This window comes from Sorex fumeus, unplaced genomic scaffold (assembly GCF_029834395.1).
Source record: "Sorex fumeus unplaced genomic scaffold, SorFum_2.1 ptg000122l, whole genome shotgun sequence".
Lineage (NCBI taxonomy): Eukaryota > Metazoa > Chordata > Mammalia > Eulipotyphla > Soricidae > Sorex > Sorex fumeus.
The window spans coordinates 32,787,777-32,805,402 of NW_026606179.1; positions in this window are offsets into that span (position 1 = coordinate 32,787,777).

The following is a 17,626-nucleotide window of genomic DNA, read 5'->3' on the forward strand; positions in this document are numbered from 1 at the left end:
GGGGCTGCTACCCTGCTCCTAGTGTGAGGACCACAAGCCCAAACTTAGAGAGTCCCCCTCTCCCTCTACTTCTCTTCCTTTTGAGCATTGTGGTTTGCAGTAGAGAAAGGTTAGTTGAGAACAAAACATTGTGAGGTTATTCTAGTGGGGCAGAGAAGAGGTGAGCGAGGGAAGGGAAATCCTATCGGTCTCTTTCCCCTTTCATGACCCTTTTCACCTTAGTGTTAAGGGACCACCCCCCCCCCCCCGAGTATTTAGGTATATAAAATAGATATACTGAGTATATAAGGTAAGGTAAAGGCCCTCCTGTTGATCGTCGATTTGCTCGAGCGGGCCCAGTAACATCTCCATTGGAGACTTTGTTGTTACTGTGTCTGGCATATCGAATACTCTCAGTAGCTTGCCAGGCTCTCCGAGAGGGGTGGAGGAATCGAACTCGGGTCGGCCGCGTGTAAGGCGAACGCCCTACCCGCTGTGCTATCGCTCCAGCACCGAGTATATATTGATAGTAAATCATAAAGACCCGCTGTGCTATCGCTCCAGCACTGAGTATATATTGATAGTAAATCATAAAGACATTTATTTTAAACTAACCTTTTAAAAGATTGGGCCAGGGCCTGAGAGATAGTACAGTGGGTAGGGCTGTAGGCCTTGCAGGCAGCCAACTCCAGTTCAATCTCCAGCATCCCATGTGGCCCCCTGAGTGCCATCAGGAATGAATCCTGAGTGCAGAGCCAGGGGTAAAGTTCTGAGCATCACTGGGTGTGGCCCCCAAATAAGCACAAAATATATAAAAATTAAAGGTTATGTGACCACCTCCCCATATGTCACCGACAGTTTAAGATTCCAGACTCTAGGTAACTAAGCTCAGTCTAGCCAGGCACCCACATGGGGCATCCCATAGTTGCCCACCAGGGAGCGAGGGAGCTGGGGCATGTATTGAGCCCTGCACACCAGGCATTTCCCAAGCACCGTTCCTGCCCTACAGGGGCAGTGAACACCGGAACACCGGTGATGGACAGATCTTCTGCATAGGGTCTCAAGCACTGGCATTGGGAAAAGAACAGCAGACAAGAGGTTCACTCAAACTCAGGGCCGCCGCTGTGAGGTTGCTCTGGGGATTTCCATGGCAGAAACATCCTAATCCCTGCCAGGTGTCCATCCTAATCCATGCCTAATCCTTAGCCAAGGTGCCAAAGGCAAAGGCAGGGGCTTGCACTCTTTCCCAGGAAGCCTTGGGCAGGTGTCCCTGGGAACATGGGGCCATTAAAGCAGGGAGCAAGAGGGTGCTAGAGACACCTGGGGTTCTGGGAGAAAGCCTGACACCCTGCCAGTATCCTGGGGGACTCTAGCATCTGCCTGGACTCCAGTTTCCCCATCTTTCCACTCCCCAAAGACCTTCTCTTCCTCTCTTCTTATGTCACCTTCCGTTGTTTGTCTTTGGGCCACTCCTGACTCTGCATTCAGGAATCTCTCCTGGTGGTGCTTGGGGGACCACATGGGATGCTGAGGATCAAAACGAGGTCTGCAAGGCAGCACCCGCCCTGCCATACTATCTCTCCAGTCCATCTACATTACCTTTAAAGTCACACAACTCTGTCCTCCCTCTGCTTTTTCCCTGCCTCACAGTCCTCTTGTCCCTCCTGGACCTTCCCACACACCAGCTCTTCCCCTCCCTCCTGCCCTCCCCCCGCCTACTCTGTCAACTGTACATAATGCTCTAGAGAACACCTGATTTTCCTTTTTAATTATTGTTATCTTTTTATTTTAATTGATTCACCAGTGAGATACAGTTGCAGACTTACACATTTTTGTGATTACGTTTCAATCAAACAATGTTCGAATACCCATCCCTCCACCAGTGCCCACTCTCCACCACCAATGTTCTCAGTGTCCCTCCCTTCACCCGCACCCCTTCCCACCCCCTGCCTCTGTGGCAGACACATTCCCTTTTTCTCTCTCTCCTTTCGGGTGTTATGGTTTGCAATACAGGTACTAAGCGGCCATCATGTTTGGTCTCTAGTCTACTCTCAGCACACATCTCCCATACTGAGTGATCCCTCCAACCATCATTTACTTAGTGGTCTCTTCTCCATCCCAGCTGCCTTTTCCCCCCAGCACATGAGATTGGCTCCCAAGCCAGGGGGCGATCCTCCTGACCCTCATCTCTACTATCCTTAGTTGTTTTCTCCTTTTATGTTACTTTATATTCCACAAATAATACCTGCTTTTCTGCACCCCCCCCCCCCCAACACACACACACTTCCCACATTGGACAAAAGACAATGGTGAGAAAAGTAGAAAGTTTGGGATGGAGGTGTCTGGAGTCAACTGCCAACAGTCGTTATTCTCACCAAGTAGCTGTTGACTATTCTGCCCCCAAAGCCAGTGGTAATCCCAAAGCTGTCGTCCTTGGCTCCAGGGATGTTCATGATAACGATCACATGCTCTCGGAACATCCTCACTACCATTTAATTCCCTGGGCCTGTGAGCCTTTCCTTCCCCATAATGGATCTCTCATTTGAGGCTAGTTCTAAGACTCTTTTGTCATGGTCACGGTCCTCCCGTTGTTCATCAATTTGCTCGAGCGGGCCCAGTAACATCTCCATCATGAGACTTGTTGTTACTGTGTTTGGCATATCGAATACGTCACGGGGAGCTTGCTAAGCTTGCCATGCGGGCGAAATACTCTCGGTAGCTTGCCGGGCTCTCTGAGAGGGGCGGAAGAATTGAACTCGGGTCGGCCATGTTGACCGCTTATAAGGCAAACACCCTACCGCTGTGCTATCGCTCCAGCCCAAGACTCTTTTGTAACTTAAAAAAAAATTATTTTGGGGCTGGAGTGATAGCATAGTGGGTAGGGCGTTTGCCTTGCATGCGGCCAACCTGGGTTTGATTCCCAGCATCCCATATGGTGCCCTGAGCACCACCAGGAGTGATTCCTGAGTGCAGAACCAGGAGTAATCCCTGAGCATCACCGGCTGTGACCCCCCCCAAAACAAAAACAAACAAAAAAATTTATTTTTTTCATTATTCTTACTAATTTTATTATTTTTGGTTTGGGAACCACACCTGGCAGTGTTCATGCTTACTCATGGCACTGCACTCAGGGATCACTCCTGGCAGGCACAGAGACCATATGGGATGCCAAACCTGGGTTGGCTGCATGCAAGGCAAGTGCCCTATCTGTTGTACTATATATCCAGCCCCTGATACAAAATTTAAATAGGTTACTAAACTGGCCAGGGGACAGGGGAGACGTGTTTTGCGGCAGTTTCTGAGAATTTTCTTTAAAAGAGGACTTATTTTTCCCATTCTCCCTTTCTTTCCCCATCCCATCTTCCATTCTGCTGCCTGGAGGAAGGCAGATGCGATGGCTGGAATTCTAGTCACCATTTTGGACCATGAGTCTAGAACAATACCCTAGAGATAGCTGTTTCTAGAAGAAGACAGTGTACCTAGGGACTTAGAGGAGCAAGGCTGGGATCTATATTTATTGGGGAGAGGAGAACCTCCATGTAGTGCTCAAGGGTCCCCCAGGGCTATGCCCAGTGATACTGAGGTCAACCAGGCTGGCAATCCAATTCTAGGGCCCAAGAATGTGGGGCTGCTTCTGTCCTGCAGTGCTGGGGACCAGCAGGATCACCCCAGCATTCTTTGGAGTCTCCAGGGCCACACTTGGAAGTTCTCAGTGGCCTCCAGGCTGTACCCAGTGATGTGATCCATGCCATAAACCCTGTGCTGCCTCTCCAGCCCCAACATTCAGATGAAGAGAGGAGGTAGCCTCTTACTCGGTTGACCCATTCTCACTTGCAACCAAAATACTTAATCATGACATTCTTTTTCTTGAGGGGGGAGAGAGAGAGAGAGAGAGAGAGAGAGAGAGAGAGAGAGAGAGAGAGAGAGAGAGAGTGCAACTGGTAAGGTATTAAACTTGCATGTGGCTGACCCAACGTTGATCCCCGGCACCCGATATAATTCCCTGAGCCCTGCCAAGAGTGATCCCTGAACAGAGAGCCAGGTGTAAGCCTTGAACACCGCTCAGTGTGGCTCCCAAACAAACAACAAATAACAAAATCTTTCCCGATATCCTGCCTTTTGAATCTTCTTCAGGCTCTCTGGGTCCATGTCTGTTTTTTGTTTGTGTAGTTTGTTGGTGTTTTTGGGGGGTGGACATAACAAGGTATCTTGACCACCACCCCCCCCAAGCCAGCTCCCTGGGAATTTGTAATGATTTAAGCATTAAAAGTTTTTATTAGAAAAGGAGGAGGGAGTCAGGATCTACTTTTGGACTCCTATGGTGTCTTTCTCTTTGGGGATTTGCAGGTGACACGGGGAGGGGGTGGCAGAGACCGAAAGAAAGGAAGGAAGGAAGGAAGGAAGGAAGGAAGGAAGGAAGGAAGGAAGGCAGGAAGGAAGGAGAGAAAGACAGAAAAAGAAAAAGAACGACAGAAAGAAAGAAGGAAGAGGAGAAAGAAATAGAGAAAGAGAAAGAGAAAGAAAGAGAAAGGAAGGAAGGAAGGAACGAAGAAAGAAAGAAAGAAAGAAAGAAAGAAGGAAGGAAGGAAGGAAGGAAGGAAGGGAGAAAGAAAAAAGAAAGAAAGAAAGAAAGAAAGAAAGAAAGAAAGAAAGAAAGAAAGAAAGGAAGGAGACTTTAGTGTTGGCCTGCCTGCCCCTCCGCCCTGGTCCCTTGCCTATGAGGGCCTCCATGCCCATCTCTAGACGCAAGAGCATTCCAGCTCTGTGCCCCCAAATAGCTCACTTTCTGTCTCAGAACTTGGTCTCACCTTTGTGAAAAGAAGAGGCAGTCCCCCAGGGAGCTCCCACCAGAAGCCTGGGCATCCTCAGCGGCTCCTCCCCCTCATCCCTAACCCAGCTGAAGCACTTTCCTGAAAACATCTCTCCTCTGCCGTTCTCCATGGCCCTTCGTGGCCCTCTGTGGTGCTGTCAGAGCCTGTCTGCTAACCAGGCCTTGCTCCCTCCCACCAGCCTATCCTGCTAAGAAGTGCCCATCTGGCCGGTTCCCAGACACAAACCCTCAGGACAAGACCTAAGGCCCGGCTCACGCCCCAGCCTAGACTGTCCCTGCCCACTTCCTGGCTCCCCTGTGTGCCTCCTTCTGCCCCTCCCGAGAGGCCTGACTCCCCAAAGGCTTCTCCTTTGCCTGCAGACTTGGTTCTGATCTTGGCCTTGGGCCAGGGCTTCACCCGGGACCCAAGAGCTGTGCAAGGCTGGAGGAGCAGAGGAGTGGGGAGTGAGACAGGGTGACCAGCTCCCAGGAAGGCTGGCACATCTGCCACAAGAGCCCATGGGCCTGGCTGTGGGCTGAAGGGGGCCAATACTCTGACAGCCAGTGCCAGGGCGCAGCTTGCCCAGGACTCACTCACTGAGTCCTGGGCACCATGGTGAAAATTCTGAGTAGCTCTGAGTCTGTAGGGCGTTGACTTGACTCTGCCTCCGAGACCTTCTTTCTGCAGAAAGTTCTTGGGACAATGGCCCAACCACATCCCGTTACCCCCATCTTCTCACTGTGTCTCAACTGTCTTCCCTACTAGGCTATAAGTGACTGCAAAGCACACATGGGCCGGCCTGAATGGGTGGACAGTAGTCAAGCTGAAGCGAAGAAAGAGGCGAGGGCCATATCACCGCTGTCAGGGGTGAGGGGGCAGCAAGCCATGCCAAGCATTTTCCTGAAAACGTCTCGCCTCTGTGCTGTGAGGTGCAAGAGGCCAGGACCCCAGTGGAGGCAGCAGAGCCCTGTAGGCGGCTGGGCACGGCGGCTTCTGGGTTGTCTTGTTGCACCCACTTCACAGCCTGAACGAGGGGTCCCCAACTTTCTCTCTAAGTCATTTCACCCAACCGGGTCCCCAGTCGTGTCCTGTGCTGTGGACATTCTCTCCCTCTCCTCTGTCTCTCTCTTCTGCCCGGCCTGCCCTGGTCCCCTCTGGAACAGAGCTGTCGGGGATTCGCTTGTTCTTTCACGGACTAAAGCAAGTCCAGGTCCAGAGATGAGAGGGAGGCAGATACCCTCTGTGCTACGGAAAGCAGGGAGAGGACTGGACTCTTCTGGGCCCACTGGGATCTGTCACATGGGCAATGCAGGGGGAGGGAGTCAGAACCAGGCTCTATCCTGGGGCGGGGGGCACCAAGGGACCACGTGACACCAGAGTGAACTGGGGCTCTCACATGCAGAGCCTGAGCTCTGAGCCCCCTCGGTGGCCCTGGCAGGTTGGAAGAAATCATTTCTGCTTTGGAAGCGTCGGGTTCCTGGCCAGGCAATGGGGTGAATGATGGTGCGCTGGTGACAGAAGCTAGAGTGGGTCAAGGTAGGGCCACTGAGACCCCAATAGCTAGAAGAAGGATGTGCACAGCTGGAAATGGTGTGAAAGGTGGTGACCCCACTCCCTCTCCATGTCACCTGCCCTGTCCTGAGTCATTTAGATTCAGTTCCATCTGACCTGGCATCTAGTTTGAACAGAAAGGGTGGACAATAGCCACCGCCACCCCCCCGGGGGCCCCCAGGCCTGTGTAGACCACCTCCAAGGAAGATCCCGAAGGCTCTCAGGGCCTTCCGGTCTCATTGTGCAGCGGGCACTGAGGAGAAGGTCTGGGGGCAGACCGGCCTTCTCCCCCAAGCCGGCAGCAAGCATCACGTTGGCTTCTGCCGACGGGTGGTTTCAGATGTGGGATTATGAAAGGAGAGAATACAATTTCCTGATAAAATAGAAGAGGCGATTAAGTTAATGAAGGCTCATTTTGCTGGTTTGAAAACTATAATTAATAGACATTAATTGTCTATTTGGAAGTTTAGTGTGGCGTGGGCTGGGAGCCGGCTCGGCACAATGACATGGTAAGCGCCGCATAATGAAGCCGGGCCCAGATGGTCCTGAAAGCCCCTAACGAGAGCTTGGCGAGGGGCTGCTGTCAGGATAAAAGGTGCCACTTGCCGCTCTGCTCTTCCTTTAACGACGTCCTCTCCGAGATGATGCTTATCATTTGTACTTTCATCTTCAGTTAAATAGCATATGGCCCCGGCTGATTAAAACCCCCTCCTGGTTTTAATCAGCGGCTCGGGATCAGGTTTCTAATGGTGGCGGTGGCCTTGCTGGACCCGCGGAAGAGGCTTTTCAACCACATCTGAGTCTGGAGGAACCGGTGGGGGCCGGGGACTCGAGGGCCCTGCCTGCACCCCAGGTGGCAAGAGAGACGAGCTGACCCTCAGGAACCGCAGGGGCCAGGAGCTGGGCCACAAACACTGCTCACCTCGTCTTGGGATTGGCATCAGGCCAGGCCCGGCTGAGTGAGGGGTGTCGGGAGGCCCTCTGGATCCCTCCTTCTGTTGAAAAGACATCCATAATTGTGTTCAAAAGTTGTGGGGTTACTTTCCCAGGGCGGAAGAGGAAGGACCATGGGAAGGATTGTGGCCACCCAGCCAGCTGGCTCCCAATTCTCATGGTGACTATGGGATATGAGGGACAGCTGGGGTTGGGAGGGCTCCACTATCCCTAATTATGCTCCTTGCACAGATGCAGATGAGAATCCTTCACGGGTTGGGAGTGGATTGAACTTCCTTGGTGAGTCAGGAAAGACGGGGTTGCCATAACGGGGGTTGGGGGGTCTTGGATCAGGGTCTGCTTCATCATCACCTGCCCCTTGGCCCTCTAAAGTCTGGTGCTGCATATGACTTAGATGTGGTGGCAGGCCCGAGGCGGCCCATCTCTAGGTACGTACTTGGTGTTTACTGAGCTCATGAGAAGGGACCACAGCTGAGCTGTCCAATAGCGGAAATTTTAGCTGGCCCCAAGTCTCCCCACTGCCCCCATGTCCCAGACCCCTGAAAGCTGCCCAGGTCACTGTTCTGGCCACTGGACTGGGGGTCACTGTGATCTGTGTGGGACAGAAGGAGCTTGGGAGTGTCTTCCTGCTTCTCCTCGTCCTTCAGACACCACAGGCAGACTTCAGAGTCCAGCACTGAAGGAGCTAAGCGCCCTGGTTTGTTGAGGTGCTGAGGGAAGAGAACTGCCCTGGAAAGAGACCCGCAGTGCCCTAGACTCTGAGGTGAGAAGGTAACAGGTGATGCACCATAAACCACTGTGACGCAGGCTGAGGTGGTGCCTGAGGTGTAACCCATCCTTTTTTATTTATATTTTTAATTTTATTGAATCACCATGAGATAGTTACAAGCCTTCATGTTTGGGTTATACTCACCCAGTGATCAAACACACATCTCTCCACCAGCGCACATTCCTTACCACCAATATCCCTGGTATACCCCCCGTTTTCCACCCTCCCCCTGCCTCCACGTCAGACATTATTCCCCATACTCTCTCTCTACTTTGGGACATTATAGTTTGCAATACAGACAATGCGAGGTTATCATGTTTGATCCTTTATCTACTTTCAGCACACATTCATCCCAACCGATTCCTCCAGTCATCATTTTGTTAGTGATCCCTTCTCTATTCCAGCTGCCTTCTCCCCTTCGCTCGTGAGGCAGGCTTCCAGTTATGGAGCAATTTGCCTGTCCCGTGTATCTACTATCCTTAGGTGTCAGCCTCATGTTATGTTGTTTTATACTCCACAAATGATGCAGTCCTTCTATGTCTGTCCCTCTCTTTCTGACTCATTTCACTTAGCATGATACTCTCCATGTCTATCCATTCATAAGCAAAGTTCATGACTTCATTCTCCTGACAGCTGTGTAGTATTCCCAGTCTTACCCTGACTGTTATGTGGCCTTACCAAGTCAGGGATCAAGTAGGGGCTGGGCATGGATCTGGCATTGCATCTTATATGGCCTGGTTTACAGTCATCTAGTCAGCCCCCGAATACCTCCAGGGTGTCCCCTCCTCTCTGCCTCAGCCTGGCTGGCTGCTGCCTGCCGGCTTCTCAGTGGCAAGTTCTAGAGGAGGTGATCAAGACAGCTGAACTTGGGGAGACTTTGCCAGGTGACCTATGAGGCAGGCACGAAGCTCACTGTTCCCATTGACAGCACCCCCATAGCTGCTAGGGTTCTCTGGGATGCTTATGAACAAGTGATCTCAGTCACAAAGCTCTGGGTTGCTCCTCTCCCTTCTCCATAGGAAATAATATGCCCTCTTCATGGAGCACATTTCACTTACTTAACACTGGAACCCCGGACTTAAAGCTTTGTTCAGTGCCAGAATCACATGCAAAGTCCATTCACACCCAGATCCCTGCACCCAGCCACACCCTCATAGTGATTCAGTTGGTCTGAGATAGGGCCTGAGAATTTACAACTTTCTGACAAGTTGGTCTTGCTGCTGTGGGTCCAGAGACCACGCTTTGAGAACCATTGGTCTGAGGCATTTATGGCTCTAGTCTCAAAGACCAGCGTCTCTTACAGGGCAACCTTGCTCTGGCATTTGTGCCCATCTATGCATCCTGGTCTACACCACATCCCCGTTCTGCCAGCCTTCCCTCCCAGGGATCTCAGGAGCTCCACCCGCCAGAGTAACAGAGGATACCCAGGGTGTCTGGAATTCTTGTGATAGGTCCTCTTCCTGATTTCTGGGGCCAGCTAGCAGTAACTATCTTCTTTGTCTTATCACAACATGAGCCCTCAGACATTTGAAGGCAGCTATGGAACTTGGACTCTCCCGGTTGCAAGCGACAGAATCCGAACTCGACATTTACTTAAAATAGGGTTCTGAGATTCTTGAAAGAACCAAGAGATAGATCCAGGGTCTTCAGGCATGGCTTGATCCAGGAGCGCAATGTTGTTCAGAGTCAGTTTTGTCTTCTTGTACAGAAGTTGAAATTCTCTATGAGTCAGGATAAGGAGACGAGAGCAGGAGAATCAGATGTTCCTAAGATCTCAGCTCCTAAACCTATAAAATGAGACTTCCCAGCTCAAGGAAAGGAGCTTAGACTGCAGAATTCATGGGGCTATGAGGACTTCCGCCCATTTCTCGGGCTGTTCTTGGGTGGAAAGATGCCCTGGCAGAAAGATGTCCTCTTTGTTGTGGCCCAGGTCAGGAGCTCCCCGGGTGATACCCCACTTTAGCAAGCAGTACTCTCTATGGTTTGCTGTCGGGGGACCTAGAAGGGGCTCAAACCAAGCTAGAAATGTGGTGAATGGGGGGATTAGCATTTGCACCATCCCAAGCTGTAGGAAGGGTCCCTGAAGAGAGCAAGTGCCTGTAGACACATATTCAAGTGATAAAGGAACAGTCGCATGAAAGATCTTTTTATTGGGATGAGACGAAACCATCTGACCACCAGGGTTTGTGGGAAAGGATGCTTATTGCCTCCCGGATGCTTATTGAAGTCCAGTCCTCAGGGCTCAGTGTCTGCTGGTCCCCCACCCAGGGCTCCAGTTCCCATGGCAAGCCCTTTGCTGAGAACCCCTGCAAGACCTAACTGGACTGGCTATTCTCGCTCCCAGCCAACAGCAAACTCAGCATCAGGACCATTTCTTGAAATTTTGGAGGACCAGGCGAGAGCTGGTTCCCTCCTCAGTCAGCTCTGAGTCCCACACCGCACTGCTCACTGGGCCTGGAGTAACCTCCTGAGCCAGAGGAGGGTGGAGGGGCCAAAGGGAGTGGTGAGACCAAAGCACAATTGGGCACTGAGTCCTGGAGAAGGGAAGGAGCACGCGCAGTGCATGATGTCCCCTCTATTGTTGATCCGAATGACCATGCTGCCCCTCTGCCCCTGCTTGGAGCCCACAGCCTCAGCGCCACTCCCCCCACCCCGCACCATGCCCCCAATCCCACCCCAGCCCCACACTGCCCCCGGGACGCCATAGGGAGCCCCTCCCGTGGGAGGAGAGCAGGAGTTCTCTCATTAGTGTCTCTGACATCTTTTGTCATCTCTCGGGAACAAGCAACTGCTTTGATCACACCAAAAGGAGGAAGAATATTTAAACCGCGGCCGCGAGTTTCTCTGAGCCAAGGCAGGGAAGGCGGTCGGTGGTTTTTCAAAGCCGAGCCCGGTTCCCGTGCCCAAACTGGGCTGTGGGACTACTATTAAGAAGGAGCCTCCTGAGGTGGGATTTTTTTAAGGGACCAAGAGACACTGAGATTGGTTGGGGGGAACCCAGGAGGGCTCGGGGGAAAGGGAACAGTAGCCCAGACTTTGGTTTGTCCTGAGTCACAGATGCTGACGCCTGAATGTCAGCTGGAGGTGAGCACCGGACAGGGACCCTGGAGTTCAAATACTCCCCCCAGGCTCAGGACTGTGGGCTGAGAGCAGAGAATGCCTCTCTCCATGATGTTCCACTCCTATGCCTGCCTATTTCCATCACCTGCCCATTGGGTACAGAGTCTCTTCTCCTCACTTTATTTATTTATTTATTTATTTATTTTTTATTAGTGAAACACCATGAGGTACAGTTGTAGACTTACAAATTTTTGTGCTTGGGTTTCAGTTATATAGTGATCGAGTACCCATCCCTCCACCAGTGCCCATTCTCCACCACCACTAATCCCAGTATCACTCCCACCCCCATCCCCCCATCCCACCCTGCCTCTGTGGCAGGGCATTCCCTTTTGTTCTCTCTCTCCTTTTGGGTGCTGTGGTTTGCAAAAGAGGCATTGAGTGGCAATCATGTTCGGTCTACAGTCTACTCTCAGCATGCATCTCCCATCCTGGGCGGATCTTCCCAACACTCTTTATTTGGTGCTTCCTTCTCTATCTGAGCTGCCTTTACCCCTAGAGTGTGCTGCTGGCCTCCAAGCCATGGAGTAAACCTCCTGGTACTTATCTCGGCTATTCTTGGGTGTTAGTTTCCTATTTTGTTACGTTATGTTCCCCAGATGAATGCAATCTTTCTATGTCTATCCCTCTCTTTCTGACTCATTTGGCTTAGCATGATACTTCCCATGTAGTATCACTTGTATGTAAATTTCATGACTTCATCTTTTCTAACAGCTATGTAGTACTCCATTGTGTAGATGTACCAAAGTTTCTTTAGCCAGTCATCTGTTCTAGGGAACTCCAGTTTTTTTCCAGATTCTAGCTATTGTAAACAGTGCTGCAATGAACAAACAAGTGCAGATGTCACTTTAGAGCATTTAACTTTACATGGGCCTCTGATGTCACAGACCACAGCTAACTCAGAATCAGAGAAGGGCAACCTCAGAAGGTAACACCATGGTAAAGATACCCCACTCCATCCTAGCCAGAAGCCGCTGCCCCCCAGGATGTGAGAAGTGGAGGTCGGCACATGCGGGGTGCCCAGGATCCTCTCCAGCCCGTATAGAGAGAGAGGGCAGTGATCCCCACTCCAGGGTACAGTCACGGAGTGGGCTGCACCCCGACTCCACCACAGATTGGGCCCGTAAGCCAAATCCCCCCTGGTGAATCTTGCTGGAGTGAGCCTGTGGAGTCTCTTTCCTGTAAGGAAAACAGGGTCCTTGTGGCTGCCCCCCACTGTCCGGTTACCTACACCCCAGGGATCTGCTGCCTGGATCTGAGGTGCCTTCAGAGATGGGGGTTCAGGTGGGCCTCGTGGCCTTTCACATGCTGCATCTCTGCTTAAGTGACTGCTGGCCCCTCTCAGAGGATTTGGAGTGGGGTATGGGAGGGTTTCCTGATAGCCATGCGGGGGTCCCTGTTTTAACCACGGGGGCATCCTCTCTGCTGGGCAGCAGATAGGAGGGCAGTGAAACAGAGGAACCGGGATGAAAGCACCTCAGGATGGGGTGGGCAGGGGCCAGGGAGATGGCCCATGGGCTAAACAGGCTCATTCCCTGCCACTAGGAGGCTCTGAGCACAGAGCTCAGAGTAGCACCAGAGCACAGAGCCAGGAGTAGCTCCAGGCACTGCCAGTTATGGCTGGCAAACAATAACTAAATGTTATTCATAAAAATGTTCTTTTTTACCTTTTTGGGTCACGCTCCATGATGTTCAGGGGTTACTCCTGGGTCATGCACTCAGGAATCACTGCTGGTGGTGCTCAGGGAACCATATGGGATGCTGGGAATTGAAGCCGGGTTGGTCATGTGCAAGGCAAACCCACTGTGCTATCACCCCACCCCCATAAAAACCAAGAAACGGTGGTTGGGGGGACCATAGAGGGGCTAAGGTGCTCGCCCGGCATCCTGCCCACCCTTGTTCAAGTCCCTGGCAATGCACATGGTTCCCTGAGCTCCTCTGAGAGTCCAGAAGGAGGAACCCATCCCTGAGCATCACTGGGCATGACCCCCAACCCCAAACCAACCAACGAAAGGGGTGGGGGGAACAGCAGCAGTGCCAGGAGCCAGCCTAGGGCTCGGGCCACCCAAAGCCACACACCTTGCCATGTGGACTCTACTGGAGGAAGCGGGGCAGGACCCTGGAGTGTGGACCCGGCCGCAGAGGGGGGGGGGGGGAGAGTCTGAGAAGACCCCCTGGGGCCACAGGCTGGAAGGAAGCTGGTGGTTCTGGGGAGAGGGCAGAGAGCAGAAAGGGACATACCAGGCAGTGTGCCCTGAGGGGGTGTCTGCACTTTCCCCTGGGGGCAGGTGGCGCAGATCTGGGCAGGGACATTGGGGCATGCACCCCATCTGGAGGTGTGCCCTCCGCAGAGGGGCAGGGCCAGGTGGAAGGGGAGGGGTCCTGGGGAGGCTGGGAGATTGAGCTGGAAGGAGTCAGAGAATGGGGGCATGTGAAGGGGTACACGCAAGGCAAGTACCCTACCCGCTATTCTCTCTGTGAATTTGATGGAGAAGCCACACGCCCCAGAGCCCAGATCTGCAGCCTGGCCAGCTCTGCTTAGGCTCTAGGCTCCCAGGGTACTGCTGGAGAACACTCGGGGGGTGGGCTGATGTCACAGGAAAAACCCCAGTGTCACACCCACATCTGCTCTGTGACAGCTTGCCCACATCCACAGGGAGGGGGCGGGGTCCCTACACGCAGGAATCTCACAACCAGCACGAAGCAACTGTTCTTCTAAACGTCCCCAGGACTGAAGCCCCCCATGGCCATGGAAGAGTTCAGGCACAATAAGCACCCCAACTCCACCTTTTATTTTCTTCTTAAACTGTCTCTGGGGGATCACCCAGGCTTGCTGCTTGGGGTGCTCCTCGTCCTCTCGGCACCTCTGCCTGGCTGTGCTCACTGCAGTTACATTGTGCCTGTGTATTCCCTGTGTATTACTTTACTCTCCGTGGTTCTAGAGTGGTTCCTAGGGGAGCACTCGCTGGAGAGGGTCAGACCTGCCATTCGAGCTGGATTTGTGGGGGTGCTGGACAACTAACCCCAGCCATCCCCCTCCCACCCACATGTACACACACACACACACACACACACACACACACACACACACTTCTTCCCCTTTACTTACTCCACAAGGGTTTTACCACTGTCTCTGCACCAGCCAGGGAAACTAAAGGTGAACAGAGGGCGGAGGCATCAGAGGGCTGGGTTTCCCCACTCAAGTAAGGTGGACACACACACTGTCCAGGTTCTCACAAGGTCAGGGGTCGCAGGACAGTGGTAGGGAGCAGTGATTGCTCCTGGTCCCTGCCCCATTTTGGGGGCAGGAGGGGAAGGGCTTATCCTCCTCCCAGCCTTTTCATCGAGGATGGCTTAATCAGGAGTCAGCTATTTAACCCACAGACTCACGGGGTTGTTTGTGGAGGCCAGTGCTCCAGCCCTGTCTGCATGCTCTCTTTGGGTTAGGAATTGTAGGTTTCACAGGGTTCATGCCCCCCTGTGACCCCATTCTTCCGTGCACGAAACATAATGCTGCAGGAACAGAAAGGACCTGGGAGGTGGTGAGTGTGATACAGAAGGAAACCTGGGAACATTACACAAGATAGTTGAAACAGCCCCAGGTGTTAACTTTATTCTATAAGGCCAACTAGAGACAGAGGTCAGCCCCGGAATGGTGAAGGGGCTAGAGCAGCTCTAGCGCTATCCTGGAAAAGCCATCTTCCCAGCACTCTTTCACATCCTTTGGGCGGTTTTCAAAGTCTTTCTTCTTTTTTTCTTTAATAATGTTCCATCCACCTCCCACTTCCTGCGGTCCCGTCCAGCCCGCCAAGCTTCGGGGGCCAACGGGGCCACAGCGACACCTGCTGGCAACTTTCCGCAATGCGGCTCCAGAGCGTCCCAGAGGCCCGCCAGGAAGGACAAAATGTTTCTACAGGGAAAGCCGTAAAGTGTTACTAGTGAAACTCCATCAGCAACAGGACTGTAAACCTCAGTGCAAAGATTTTTTTTAAAGCCCCTGTCACAGAAGCAGACTGGGCGTGGGAGGTAAATGGGGTGGGAAGGCATTGGTAGAGGGAAGTTGGACACTGGTGAAAGTATCGGTGTTGAAACATTATATGCCTGAAACCCAGTCAAGGGTAACTTTGTAATTCATGGTGAAAAACCTTACATATAATACAAACTATCTATGAGTCACCAGGAATTAGTAAATGCACATCAAACCGTGGGTACTAACTAGTTTTGAAATGCTAGCACATAGTGTTATGGGAACTTCCTCATACCAAGTGGATTCAGAAGTCTTTTCGCAGAGAGAACAAGTAAGAAGATAGTACAGAGGGTAGGGTTCTTGCCTTGCACGCTGGCCGACCTGGGTTCAATCTCCAGCCCCCCATATGGTGGTTCCCTAGCAACGTAGGAGTGACCCCTGAATGCAGAGATAGGAGTAACCTCTGAGCACCACTGGGTGTGGCTCGAAAGCAAAAATAATAAGTATTATAAAAAGTATTGAGAATCTATGATTCAGAAATACGATCATTAGAAGTTGCATTAAGAAAGCATAAATTCTGCACTGGAGCAATAGTACACCAGATAGGGTGTTTGCCTTGCATGCGGTCAACCTGAGTTCGATTCCTGGCACTCCATATTGTCCCTCGAGCCATCCAGGAGTAATTCCTGTACTCATAGTCAGGAGTTGGCCCAAAAACAAACAAAAAGAAATACACAAATTCAAAAGGCTTTTGCTGCAGGGTTGCTGTGATAAAGAAGGAAACCTGGGGGGGGGGGAATTACACAAGATAGTTAAAGTACCCATCACACCTATTTGAATGCAAAGAAACTAGGAAAAGCAATCTGGAAGAATATTATACATCATAGGGAAATGGTCATGGTGAATACATAGAATGAAATCACTCTCTAAAGGTGCTTTCATTTTATCACAAGCACTGTCAAACAAACACTGTCCTCCCGTTGTTCAACAGTTTGCTCAAGTGGGCGCAGTAACGTCTCCATTTTGAGACTTGTTGTTACTGTGTTGGCATACTGAATACATCACGGGTAGCTTGCCAGGCTTTGCCGTGCGGACGAGATACTCTCGGTAGCTTGCTAGGCTTTCTGAGAGGGGCGAAGGAATCGAACCCGGCTCGGCCGGGCTGGCTGCGCACAAGGCAAACACCCAACCACTATGCTATCGCTCCAGCCCTTCAGGGTGTCAGAATGGCCGAGCGATCTAAGGCACCAGACTCATTTTATCACATTAAATATAATACAGTAATAGGAGAGATACATCAATGCAAGATACATTTGTCCATGTTCATAGAATTTACACCCCCAGGGATTTGTAAACCATAAGGCCCACTAGAAACAGTGGGCAATTAGGCATAACGGTGACTGGATACAGCAATTCCTTGTGACAAGCGCTTCACTTTGAAAGGGATGTTGCCAGTAGGGGGCGCTCTGCCTGTGGGAGGCCAGAGGAGGTGGGAAATACCTGCCTTCTACTCAGGTTTGCTGTGAATCTTAATCTGCTCTAGGAGTAAAAATCTATGGGAATGGCTACAAGGCAGAGCATAAAACCACAACTCTCACATCGATGACTACTGCTGCTTCCCCTTGGGAGGGGGGCAGCCTTCCTGCCAGGCTCCCCACAACACCTAAGGTGTCTCCTACAGGCCGTACAGAGAGCTCACAGGGGGGTCTTGAGGGCTGCTGTGATGGGACCCTGGGGCTATCGCTGTTGCAGTCATCTTGTCCCCTGTCCCCATGAGAGGAGAAAGAAGGCAAAGCAGAAGTGAGAAAGTGAAAGTACAAGACACAAGGGCTGCGTCTTTACTTCCAAGTTAATGTGTTTCAGGACCTGCAGAAAATAAATTCCTCCCTGGTCAGATTAACCTGAATATCTGTGCCTGGGAACCAGCAATCATTGTCCTCTCACAGGCTTGCTTAAATCTTTCCTCCTCCAAGAAGCCTTCCCCGACCTTCTGGCTGAGGAAGTCATTTGTTCCCGTTTCCATTTCCCGTTCTAACATGCCCCCCCCCCACAACTGTCCTGTTCACTGTGGGGGTGTCCCCCACTCTTCTAGGCCTGCCACCCGCAGGACTGCTTGCTGAGACAAGAACTTGCAGAGACAGGGCGCTCTGGCTGGTGGGAAAGAAGATGCAGTCCAGAGCCCAGGCTGGCGGGGGCCCTGCTGGGATCTTTGGGGGATGGGAATGCTCAGTCTTTGCAGGGGGCACGCAGTGGGTCCAGAGAGTGATGGAACCACAGCAATCCCTCAATTTGGGAGACTTCCTGATATCAGTATGTGAAGCCAGGAGCTGCAGCCTGGGTACCACCTCCTAAAAGTGGGGTGTTAAAGGCCCGGGATGATCACTTGATGCCCAGGGCTGGCAGGCAGACAGGACTGCTGCTCTCTTCACTGTGTCCACACAGGAATCAGTGGCATCCAGTTCAGTTTCAGAGAGCTGG